A 12,510-nucleotide genomic window follows, 5' to 3' on the forward strand; every position below is an offset into this window, starting at 1 on the left:
CATTAAACACATAAAATAAATATTTATGCACGTTTGCATTCACTTTTGTTATTTTTACACAGTGTTCTGAATGATTAACAATGGTCTACAGCCAATTTTGTGTATTATTATACAAACTTTGGTTGTAAGCTGTAAGCTGTCAGCTACACAGAAAAGGAGCTTGGTGTTATTTGTCTCTCAGAAACAGTTCATAACTTCCCTTCAACTCATTCATGTCACCTAAAAGGTAAACCTGTTTCTCCATCACCAGTTCAGCTCTGATGATTCAGTAAGGACATGTCCTGGTTTGGACCAGCCGTTTTGTAGCTGTGGCTACAACTGTAGCTGCCTCCACCAGTGTATGAATTTGAGAGTGAATGAATAGTGGTATTGTAAAGCGCTCTGGGTGCCTTGAAAAGCGCTATATAAATCCCATCCATTATTATTATTATTATTAGCTTTATGTCTTCTTCCGTTCTACCTGAAGTACGGGACAAATTGTGTTCCTTTTCAGCTCAATACGAAACGCGTAATATTTTCTCTGAATGCAGGACGATTCCGTTTGCACAGGACAGTTGGCAACTCTACTAACTAACCTTATGAATACAATAAAGTTCACCATCAGTAACACAGCACCAACCCAGCTGTATAGAAACTCCATCGTGCTAGCTAGCGCGCAGTACGACTTATTGTAACTGATTGTAAAAAGTCAGCACAACGAAAATATACATAACGTAACATTCATGTCTGTGAAGGTTCTCAGTCATCCAGGTCATTGTAGGCTTCCGATAAAGTTTACCGGAAGCCCACACACACGGACCAGTACCTCCTCTTTGACTCCCATCACCCTCTGGAACACAAACTTGGAGTAATTAGGACCCTACACCACCGGGCAGAACATGTGCCCTCTAAGCCTGAAGGAAAAAAGAAGGAACACACACATGTAAAGGAAGCACTCAAAACGTGTGGCTATCCTAAATGGGCGTACTTAAAGTCAGCAAAGAGGCACAGAAAAGAAGATCAGACACCAGTGAGGGAGGATAAGAAGGACAGACGCAACAACATTGTCATCCCCTATGTAGCCGGTGTATCTGAGAAACTCAGGAGGGTTTTCTCCAAGCATGACATCCCGGTGCATTTCAGACCCAGCAACACGCTCAGACAAAAACTGGTTCACCCGAAAGACAAAACTCCAAAACACAGACTTGACTTAACAATGTGGTGTATGCTGTACAGTGCAGCGAGGAATGCCCAGACCTCTACATTGGAGTTCAGCTCTGATGATTCAGTAAGGACATCTCCTGGTTTGGACCAGCCCTTTTTACAGCTGTGGCTCCAGCAAACATCAGCTGATACTAGAAATTAAAATCAAATGAATTCTAACAACAGCTGATCAAGCTTAAATGTGCTGCTGTTGTTTAGCGATAAACAAACAAGAGAGAAAAGCCGATCATTGATCAGTTTCATGATTGAAGTTGCAACAGGTGAGAGAATGACAGGGGAGGCTGCATAACAACAGAATAAATCCAGCTTTGTGTCTTCTTCCATTCTACCTGAAGTACGGGACAAACTGTGTTCCTTTTCAGCTCAATACAAAACGCGTAATATTTTCTCTGAATGAGGGATGATTCCGTTTGCACGGGACGTTTGGCAATTCTACTAACTAACCTTATGAATACAATAAATTTCACCATCAGTAACACAGCACCCACCCAGCTGTATAGAAAGACTGTCATGCTAGCTAGCACGCAGGACGACTTATTGTAACTGATTGTAATAAGTCAGCACAACGAAAATATACATAACGTCTTACCTGAAATTCAGTTCACCGGACACTCATACCGGCGGCGAGAGGGGGGGGTGAAGCGAGACAGAGAACCGCTCTCGGTGTAAGCGAGGCCCGGTCGCTCGGCTCCCGCATGTCTTCTCTCATACACCGGTGGCTGGCTTCCCTCTGTTGGAGCTCCGCGTTAGCCACCACCAATCAACTCAGTTATTTTTCCACATCGACCAGCATCTGGACAATCCACCACCTTTCACTGTTTATACCGTTACTAAGATGAATAAATGAATCATCGGCCCATATAAACGAAAAATAAGTCCAGCTGAGACACAGGGTCTTTGTGGGACACCGGGGGATGAAACGAGTGTGACCCGCCTCACTGTAAGCCAAGCCTGGGTGCTTTTCAGCGAAGGGGCGCTAGCAGCCGGCTAGCTGCCATGCGGCAGCAACATCGTAAGGGAACTTTTGCTAATATGGGATGTCTTGATGAAACGAACAGATATTTGAAGTTTACACAGCTACATTCTCGCCTGAAAACATCTTAAAAGTTTATTTTGTGACCTAGAAACACTAAGAAAAGCAATATATAAAACGAAGAGGTGGCCACCATTATTTGACTCAGCAGAGGTGTGCTATGAATTGTGGAATATGGAGTTTTCCACCAAGCATACACCCTTGCGATTACCCTAACTATTCAATGGTTTGCGCAACCTTAAAAATTCCAATGGTTCCTGAAAAAAGCGACGCTGTGTGCGCTGTTGATATTGTCGTCATTACAGTAATCCAAATAAGGGTAGACAGGCCGTACCACTCCCGGCATACCACTAGAGAGCGCCAACACACCACAAATGAAGTGGGAAAAAACTTCCCCATTCATTTCAATGGGCAAAAACCTGTATTAAAATATTAATATTTAAAAAACTATAGAAGTAATAAACACCAAAAGTCATAGCACACCATTCCTGATCCAGCCGCACAAAATGATATAACATATATGAAGCTTGTCTCAAAACTCTGGTGTGAGTTACGTCACAAAATTTGAAGCGGAAACTGCGGAATAAGAATAATAAATCCGATGAATAGTAATAAGTGTTCTTCTTGGCACAGGGACACTTAATAAATCCGACGAATAGTAATAAGTGTGCCTCTTGGCATAGACACACTTAATAAAATGAAGAATAATAAATCCGAGGAATAGTAATAAGTGTGCCTCTAATAACTAGAAAGCAAAAATTTCAAAAGAAATTTTAAGTGTGCCTATGCCGCTGCCAATGAGTGTGGTTTGCCTTTAATGTGGTGCAATTAGTGCAGGTTGCCATTTATAACACTCGAGGGAGCAAAATGCAACATGACTGTAGTTTGTTATTCATACCACATGAGGGAGGGAAATGGAATACAGCTGATTTTCAAGTTAAATCAAAGTAAGCTGTATTGTGATCTCTGCTATATGCAGTGCAGCATACAGAGAGACGAGAGAAAGAGGCTTCAGTTACACGATTACAAAAGAAGTAAATAGATATAAAAGAAATAAGAAAATAAATATATGTTTAAGTCTCAGGTGTTCAAGAGAAGTTACAATTTAGAATTTACAGTTTTGAGTTGTTTAAAGTGAACAGTCTTGCATATTGTAAACCGAGGTAAGTTTTCTTGGTAGGAAAAAAAAAAGTCCATTAAGCGGCATTCAATTTTCATTCCAAAGGTATTTTAATGTGAAAAGGGAAAATACCACATTCAAATTGTGAAATTTCCCCGTGTGGGACTAATAAAGGTATCTTACCTTATTCAAACTACATTTTGTACAAACAATATTTACAATAATGTATTACATTTAAACAAGATAAAACAAAAAAAGGAAAAAGAATCAATTTCAATAACTTTATATTATGAACCAAAGAGTAAGGCAAAAGTATAAATGAAAAGCATACAAGCATTAATGTATATAGATAAACCCAACAATCATATGACCCCCTATGAGCAAGCACTTTGGCGACAGTGGGAAGGAAAAACTCCCTTTTAACAGGAAGAAACCTCCGGCAGAACCAGGCTCAGGGAGGGGCAGCCATCTGCCGCGACCGGTTGGGGTGAGATGTAAACAAATCAAAAACTGTCCACAGAGCTACAGGGGGCACACTGTGATCGCAACAGCAGCCATAGAGGGAAACAGATTAGGATGTTCTTTCCAGTACTGAAGTGGGTCGCTTTTCTCATGTGTGCGTTTTTCTCTGAGAGGTACTGTAGGTCTCCACTTCAGTTTCTGCTGATGAGGTACTCACGGATACTTCTAGATAAGGTGTTCCTTTGCAAGCAAGAGGTTGGCTGACTTTGCGAAAACAGCTAGAAACAGACAAAAGTAAAATTTAAAATACAATTTAAAATAATAAAATAATAAAATAAGAGACATCACAAAGCGCAGCTCTTCAGTTAGTCAACTGCCTAGTCATGAAGTTCTAATAAATAATTGCAAAAACAAGAGTAACAGTAGAAAAATTAAACAGGAAGTAAAAATGAAATTGCCTTAATACTGGTGTCTTTTGATCACTTGACTGTATATAAACATGTTGTACAAAAGGTGCGTTTTAATTTTACTATACCTGCCCAACCTTGTAGCTGGTTTCTAGAAGAGTGGCACAGTTTCCACATCAGTGTAGGGCTTCTTCACTGCCTTCACTGGATAGAACACACCGGAGGAGTTATGAATGGATGATATTATAGTTTGTTTCAAACAATATCAATAAATGTTACAATATAAAGTAAGAAACAAAAATACAAATGACCTGTTATGGCACATCAGGTTCAGTTGCAGTCTCCCTGCTCACGTGTCTGGTAAGCTCTTCAATGGATGAGAGCACATTAGCAGTCTTCTCTATCAGCTCCCACTGGTGAGCTATCACTGTTGCTGGTAGAGTGTGCTCAGCCGCAAAGACTCTAAGATCAGGTTTTTGTTGCAGTAGGCTTCGCACCATGTAGAGGCTGCTGTTCCGTTGAGTGAGAAGAGAACATGATTGAATTTATTTTTGAACAAATTTGGTTCAGAGTATATAGGAATTAATAAAATAGAAGTACATTAAAGAATGTTACAAGAGGACTCATCTGTACATCTTGCTGTAGGTGCTGATATTCATATTTAGGTCCATCTGTATGACTTCTAGTCGAGAGTAGGCCAATGGGGAGTGTTTAAATGGCCTACAATCTTCCTTTTATTGGGCAGGGTCTTTGTCACACTGCACTGAGACAGCAGGTCCTCATTCACACAGGGTTGACAGGAATGGGCGACACAGCCCACACTTGGCAAGTCCATATGCGTCATACCCTTGCAGTCATTTTTTTTAGTGAATAACACAATAAATGGGGTTGTGATAACTGTGATATGTATTCAGAACACCTGATTGGAGGCAGGCGTATGGCTGTGATATGTAAAGGTGATCAATCAGTGTGTGTTTTTTTTTTCGGTAGTTGAAGCAGTAATAAGTTGTGCATATCCTCTTGACTGAAACAGTTCATGGATGGGTTTTTTTCCTGTGCTCATAAGGTCCTCATTGAAGTCTCCACAAACAATAATTGGTTGGTGATTTATCATTTCCAATGAGTCCAAAAGATTTTGCATTTGTGGTAAAAACCTCACGTGGCTGTAAGTTGGCTGCCAGTATACAGTTGCAATCAAAGCTGTGACTGGCGATTCAACCTTGACAACAACAAATTCAAGGTCAGTCACATTTTGCAGGTATTTTCGAGACTCAGCTGTAATAATTGTCTTGTAGTACATTGCAACTCCACCGCCATTTACCTTTGCCATGTCTGTATGGTTTGTGTAAGAGACGTGTCTGTTGCGTGTGGCCATGTTGTATTGTTCCAGCTGGAAGTGGGGAGAAACAGATGATCCAGACAAGTGTGTTTCTGTTATACATAAAACATCAGCAAGGCTGAGTTCATGGTGGCATCTCATGTCCTCCATGTTAGTTGGGAGACCTTGTGCATTGTGGTAGATAATTGTCAACGTGGGGACTGTGGGAACTACTGATTTTAAGAATTGCAACAGTGGTCTTGCATTCTCAAATGATGCATGTCTCATATTTTTGAGTGCATCTGTGATGGCAGGATCAGCATAGATTTTCTTTTCATCAAAGTCTGTGATGTACAGTCCTTTAAGTGAGCTTGTGCGGCTGAGTGCAACATAGGCCATTCCAGGTTCAAAAACACGCTTCAAGCATACTACTGCTGAGTCCATTGTCATGCCTTGTACTTTGTGAGCTGTACATGCAAAGGCCAACTTGATTGGAAATTGCCTGCAAACATCTCCTTTTTTAATTGTGCATTCTTCACATTTCTCAATATATACCAGGTTGTCTGAGGATCCTTGTATTTTACTGCGATATTTTTGCCCAGAATTTTGATTGTCCAGCGTGAGTCCAATGAGTTTCACAGTTTTTGGTCCATCCTGTGTGGCTGTCACAATGTTCGTGATTGTTCCAAATGTCCCATTAACAAGCTCATCTTCAACATCCAAATTTCTAATAATCATAACACACACTCCAGGTGCAGCTTGTATGTTATCAGGTAAATCTCTTTTGTTGCCTTTCATCATTTCTGCCAGGAGGACCATCTCACCCGTTCGTGGGTCTTTTCTGTAGTCTTCTGCCTGAATATTTATGAAATCAGAATGAAGAGCAGTTACAGTTGCTGAATTGTGTTTGTCGACCTCTTTGTTTGTAGCATAAATGTGTAATACATTAGATGGACAGTCTTTTATATCATGGATAGCCTGTGTGAGCAAGGCTTTGTCATCGGCTTCAAGAGAATCTGTTTTTTGCTTCACTCTTATCCTGTTCAGAACTTCAGCAAAAGAATGATCATCTTTCTGTCGCATAATTTCTGTCAGGTTGACCATGTGGAAATAGTCTTTCCAGAGATCAAGGACATTGTCCTCGTACAAACAGAGTGGTTTGGCTTTTCCAAAGCAGCTGGTAAAAGTCTCCTACTGCAAGGATAGACATCCCACCAAAAGGTTTCTTGTTTCCTTTGATCTGCTGAAGTCTCCAGTGGATGTAGGCAAAAAGCTCTTTAGAAACCATAGATATCTCATCAATGATCAGAATCTCTGAATTTGAAAATGAAGCTCTCACTTCATCCAGTGCATTCCCCAGTCCCTGATAAGGCGGTATAAAAGATTTTGGCAGCTTTAGCAGAGAGTGCAGTGTTTTCCCAGATATGTTAAAAGCTGCAGTGCCAGTAAATGCAGTCAGCAGTACTGCAGGGTAGGACATGTCTGCTTGGTCAAGGAATCTGGGGAGTTGGTGCAAAATCTTTGTTGCCTCCTCATATATGCACTTGATAACATGTGATTTTCCACAGCCAGCTCCTCCAGAGACAAAATAAAAGAACTGCTCAGGACAGTGACCCCACACAAGTTTGAAACACCACTCACGCACTGCGTAGAATATGGATGCTTGGGTTTCATTCAGACTTTGGTACATTTTTCTGACAAAGTCTGGGCTCAGCTTTGGTGCTATGATTGCTGGCATGGTTCCACTGCTGCTACCACTGACTTGGTAGTCAGGAACAATGTCCATTTCATTTTCGTCAGTGTCATGTCTGGATTGTCGTTGGGCCACACACTCTAAACGATCTACTTCAACCTCAGATGCAAAGGTGTTCCATGCATTGATAAGTGGGCCTTGTTGTTCAATCTGTTCCAGTGCCCTTTCCATGGTTTTGCCATGGCTTTCATAATGCTTTTTGTTAAAGGTAACAATTGGCCATACTGCAAAAACCATGTTTTCGTCCACTTTTGTAGAACTGTTCGGATGTGGGGTATTTTGTGTTTTTAATGTCATCATTTGATCGATGTGGAAAATAACGTTTAAGTAGTCTGCCATAAAACTTTTCTGGTTCTTTCTTTTCTGAGAACCGAGGATATCTGATTATTGCAGGTTTCCCTGTTGTTCTTTTTTGAATATAACCCATGTTATTCAAAAGAGGGATGGCATTTGTCTGGTTTTTTGCTTTTCTTTTTTGTTTGTGCCTTTCTTCTTACTTGTGCTATGCTGCTTATCATTGTGATCGTCATCATCGTCACCATCTGGGCTTGGGAAAATGATCATTGTTTGGTCTACGGGTAGTTTGGAGAACCCAAACCTACATGACACATTACCTTTTTTTTACAGGATCTGGAGAGATTTTTGCTGTGGACTTGAACCTCAGACACAATTTTGTAAAGTTCAGGATCGGCATTTTGGTCAGGTATCTTACATGTTATGTACTTGTCAATAAATTTGTACACGTGGTCTTCAAGGTCGCTTCCAAATTTAGGTGCATCTTTGACCCAAACCAGTAAATGGATATGAGGGCTTCCTCTGACCTGAAACTCCACTCGATAAAAGTAATCTTCTACTTCACCGATGGGCTGTGCCGGGGACAGGATCAGTGTTGTCATTAGTGCATTGACTCTTTTTTCAAACAATCGCATCACAGTCACAGGGTTGCTTCGGAGAATATCACACTTTGTGTTCGAGTCAAGTTGTAAAAAATCCACTTGTTCACCTTGTTGAGTTTTTATGACCTCAACAACCTCAGGCCATCTCATTTCAGCGGCTGAAAATGTCAGGAAAAAAGTTGGCTTTCCTAACTGTCTGACCATAGCATGAAGATCTTTCAGTGCCTTCTCCCAATAGGCTGGAGTACCTCTCAGAGGTTTCATGAATCGTGTTGCATCTTTGTTATTTATCAGTCTCTCCACTTCGTCTTTATTTTGAAGCATTCTGTTACAAATTTTACGTCCATCCTTGGTGATTGCCTTTCCTTTGCGCAATTGGATGGACATGCTGTTTGTAGCCATGTATGTTTCTGTTACAAACTGTGCAAAGAATAGGTAGCTTTTCCTGTGCTATATCTGGTGGTTGCATACAGGTGTCTAGAACAAGACCAGGTCGAAGTTCCTCCTTTTCTTTCTCCATATCTTGTAATGGCTCTCCATTTGACTGTTCAGGCTCCATTAGTTCATTTACATCATGACATGTCTCAAGCAGTCCAGCTGTTGTATCCTCAGTGGTTCTTCTTTCTGGTACAATTTGGTGGTCGAAGTTTCTGGGTAGTGCATCTTGAATATCTGCATGAGCAGTGTCATGTTCCGTCTCAATTATCTGATTATTTGTGGGATCAGCAAAAGTAGCTTCATCATCAATAGATACATCTTTGTATTCTGAATGCATCTCTTTTAGCTTTGATAATCGTGCTAACACATTCTTCATGTTCACAGTGTAGAAGTGTTGGTATCCTTTGAATCTTATGTGTCTTTTCAGTTGTACCTGCAGGAGCTGGGCTTCATTGCTAGGTCTGGGAAGACAGTTTACTGTGGTTTCCACATCTGATGGTACACAAACAACAGCCCCATGTATGGGCTTGGTAGCCATTTTGTGTCTCTGGTACTGGGCACAGCGCTGTATATGGTGCAGTCTGAATTATGAGTCATTATGATATCTGGCATGAATTGATTTTTGTTGTTTGTGCCTGTAGTTTGGATCAGATGCATATTTTGTTCTTATGTATGCCCTCTTCCTTTGTCTGACATCATCCTCTCTGTATTTCTGGGCCATGTATTTTTTCTGTCTGCTTCGAAAGTCAGTATCCGTGTTGTACCTTTGGACCAGATATTGCTTCTGTCTGAAATATTTTTTCTTTCTGGTTCGAAAGCTGACATCCGTAATTTACTTCTGAACCATATATTTTTTCTGTCTGATTTGAAATTCAGGATCTGTGGTATATCTTCTGATAATGTAGTGTCTCTTTTTTTGTTGAAAATGAGGATCATTTTGGTATCTCTTCACATTGTGGGCTTTTATCTTCTCTTGAATATGAGGATTTGCATAATAATCTTTGGCTGATAACAGTTTTTGTTTATGGTGATGATAGTTTTCAGCATATTGAGTTTTCACAGTCTGTAATTTTTTCATTCGAAATTCATGACAGCAGGCATATCGTTCCTTTTCGTGTCTTTTTTTGTTTATCTTCTTTGCCACTTCTTCAGATGAAGATTTTTCTTTATCTTTTACATGCTGCTTGTGACTTTTGAGCTTGACGAATAGCTTTCCCACGTCGTTTGAGTGCTGACTCTTTGGAAAGAAACAGGCACAAACTCATATCTTGCATACTTGCCTTGATTTTGAAAAAGGTTATGCAGGTGGGTGATCAGGTCATTCACATGAGTGAAAGTGAGCATGACTGCTGTTCCATTTGGCTGGGGTAAACCTGCTGCACTTCTTGAATGTGAATCAAATAATCCATACCTCCCAGATTTGTCACAGAAAACTGCAATGCACTCAGGTGAGACCATGAGCAAAGCATAGTTCACATCTGTTGACAGACATACAAGGCGACTAGCAAGAGGCAACCACCACTTTTTTCTTTGAGGACTGTTCTCTGCTGCTTCCAGGTATCCATAACTTATGTCATCCATTTTCACACTGTAGACATTTATGTCAGTATGAACTTCTTTGGGTAGGTCCTCCATGGTCAGATGATCCTGTGTATAATGCCTCTTCTGCAGAAGAATTGTTTTAATCCAACAGTATAGAAATATAAAGTCATTTGGTTTGTTACGTTTGCCTGAGTTTAGTTTTGTTTCTTTGACCTCTTTTATGAGCTCAACATTTATTACTTTTGTAAATCTAATTTTTGGGGGTTAAATAAATGAAAAACTATTTTTCTAATAATTAATTGGGACTCCTCCTGTTTTTTAACTTGGTCCATCACAATGGTCATATAACGAGAACTTTACATTTTTCTATGAACAGAAAATATCTGTTAATGAGACAGAAAATCTACTGTACATGTTTGTGATTTCTATTGAATAGAAACTTGATGACTGATGTTAGATCATGTTTAAATGGTTTGAGTGACGAACCAACAAGTAACTGAGTCTGAGTCCCAGTTTAAAACCAGTGAAACCTGTTCCACCATAAACAGTCTGATAGAGCAGAGCTAACAGTTCGTAATAGTGTGAAACAAAGTTACACATGTTTCATCTACTTTGGAACTCCATGTATGAAAACAGAGAAAATCCCTCATGTTCCTCTCTCTATCTCCAGCTGTTTACATGGACATAAAGAACCAGTTAACTTTCTCTCCCAGCTCAAGACACACAGCTGATGTTAGCCAGGAAAACATTACACACTGACGTTAATACAAACACACACAGTGTGTTGTGTGAAGAAATCCAACATGAGCTGAACAAACAGTGAAGTTCCTAAAGACAAACTGTTAAAGGAGGAAACAAAGCAAACTTACAGTTTCTTCACACAGAGACACCAACAACAAGCTCCACTCCACAGCTGTGGGCTTTTTTAAACACCATCCTGTCTTTCTTTCTCCTCCAATGAGAAATCAAATCAAACAAATGTTTGCAGGATTAAAATGGTACAATATCATATTTGTCATTTCCCAAACTGCACACGCTTGATTCGTCCCCTCAACAGCAGGAATCAACAAAATAAGACGTCCTTCAGACTTTAAAGTGCTGTCAATGAAATATCATAAACAGTTTGATTTCACCATAACTATTCTGTACTGATGATGTCACAGCTAACTGTTCATGACACTTTCATTAAATGGACAAAGTGGCCTCAGTAAAGGGCAGAAATGTTCATCATCCTAAATATCTGAAACAAGTTGCATCATTTTGATGACTTAATTTCATAAACTGTCACTGTTTTTAAATCAATGCTGAATTCTTTCCAGCAGAGTTTCTTCAGTGGTTTGGATTTGAGCTTTGAGAGGATCCCTGAGTTCACAGCAGGAGAAAATGACGCAGATGATTTCATTGAATAATTTAGATGGAGGAGCATCATCAGAGCAGTCCAGATTCCAGGACTGATCCCTGAATCCAAACGCTCAGTCATTACTGAATCCTTTCCTTCTGCTTCTGCTGGAACTCACTGATATAGTGACAACTTCACAGATCAGTGGAAGAAGATTTAAAATTTACAATTTACACTTTCATTACAGGAAACTTTATTAAAACAGTTTAGCAAAATCAAATAATAATAATCAGATGACTTAAACTCTACTGATGTAACTAAGCTACTCTTAGCTAATGCTGAGTTTGTTCTTCTCTTTGGTGAGGAGAGGTCAGCCAGGCCTAAAGATGCTCTTATCCCCGAGTTCTGTGTTGATGATAATCCCCTAGCAGGAGAGCAGCTGGGCCTTGAGTGGAAGTGTGATGTCATCCAAATCCTTCTGAATGAACCATCTAACACAGCAACAATGAGCAGATGAAGCCAAAAATCACACAATCAGTTGACAGGTTCACAGGTTGGACTGAGGTTCCCCCTCTAGTGTCTCTGCTGGAGTCTTCAACATGAACCTTAGATCCAACCTGCTGACCTGCTCCTCTCACAAAGGACTCATTTATCTTTGATTAACAATGACAATTCTTTATTATTAGGAAACAGAGAAAAGTTCTGTTTCAGCACTCTGATCATATTTAATCACATAAAGCTGGACATTAAGACCTTTGAACCTCTGAGCTGTGATGTAGACGCAGCCAGGGAGGACTTCTATATCTTTCTAACCCAGGTCACATGACACTCGTACATGTGATTGTGCTATAAAATGATTGTAGGCCCATTTATTGACTAGTAATTATGAATAAAGCAGAGCTGCGTCTCTCTGTACTCACACAAACACTTGAGGAAGTCTCTGAATGAGCGATGTGAGGATCCACTATTCTGAACCTCGGCTGACTCGACTCAGACTGA

At 40.1% G+C, this 12,510-nt stretch overlaps 2 protein-coding genes across 3 annotated transcripts in view; one reads left to right on the forward strand and one right to left on the reverse strand.

The window, feature by feature from the left end:
- The window catches only part of LOC146521164 (protein NLRC3-like), a 482,659-nt gene extending 471,594 nt beyond the window's left edge, over positions 1-11,065 (reverse strand). Inside the window, exon 1 of the mRNA XM_085154291.1 lies at positions 11,042-11,065. The gene's annotated coding sequence lies outside the window, so the exon portion shown is untranslated. The remainder of the gene's footprint in view (positions 1-11,041) is intronic.
- Positions 1-12,510, forward strand: part of LOC146521193 (protein NLRC3-like) — a 111,668-nt gene that overhangs the window by 15,932 nt on the left and 83,226 nt on the right. The gene's annotated exons all lie outside the window — the stretch shown is intronic.

This window comes from Neolamprologus multifasciatus, chromosome 3 (genome assembly GCF_963576455.1).
Source record: "Neolamprologus multifasciatus chromosome 3, fNeoMul1.2, whole genome shotgun sequence".
NCBI classification, from domain to species: domain Eukaryota; kingdom Metazoa; phylum Chordata; class Actinopteri; order Cichliformes; family Cichlidae; genus Neolamprologus; species Neolamprologus multifasciatus.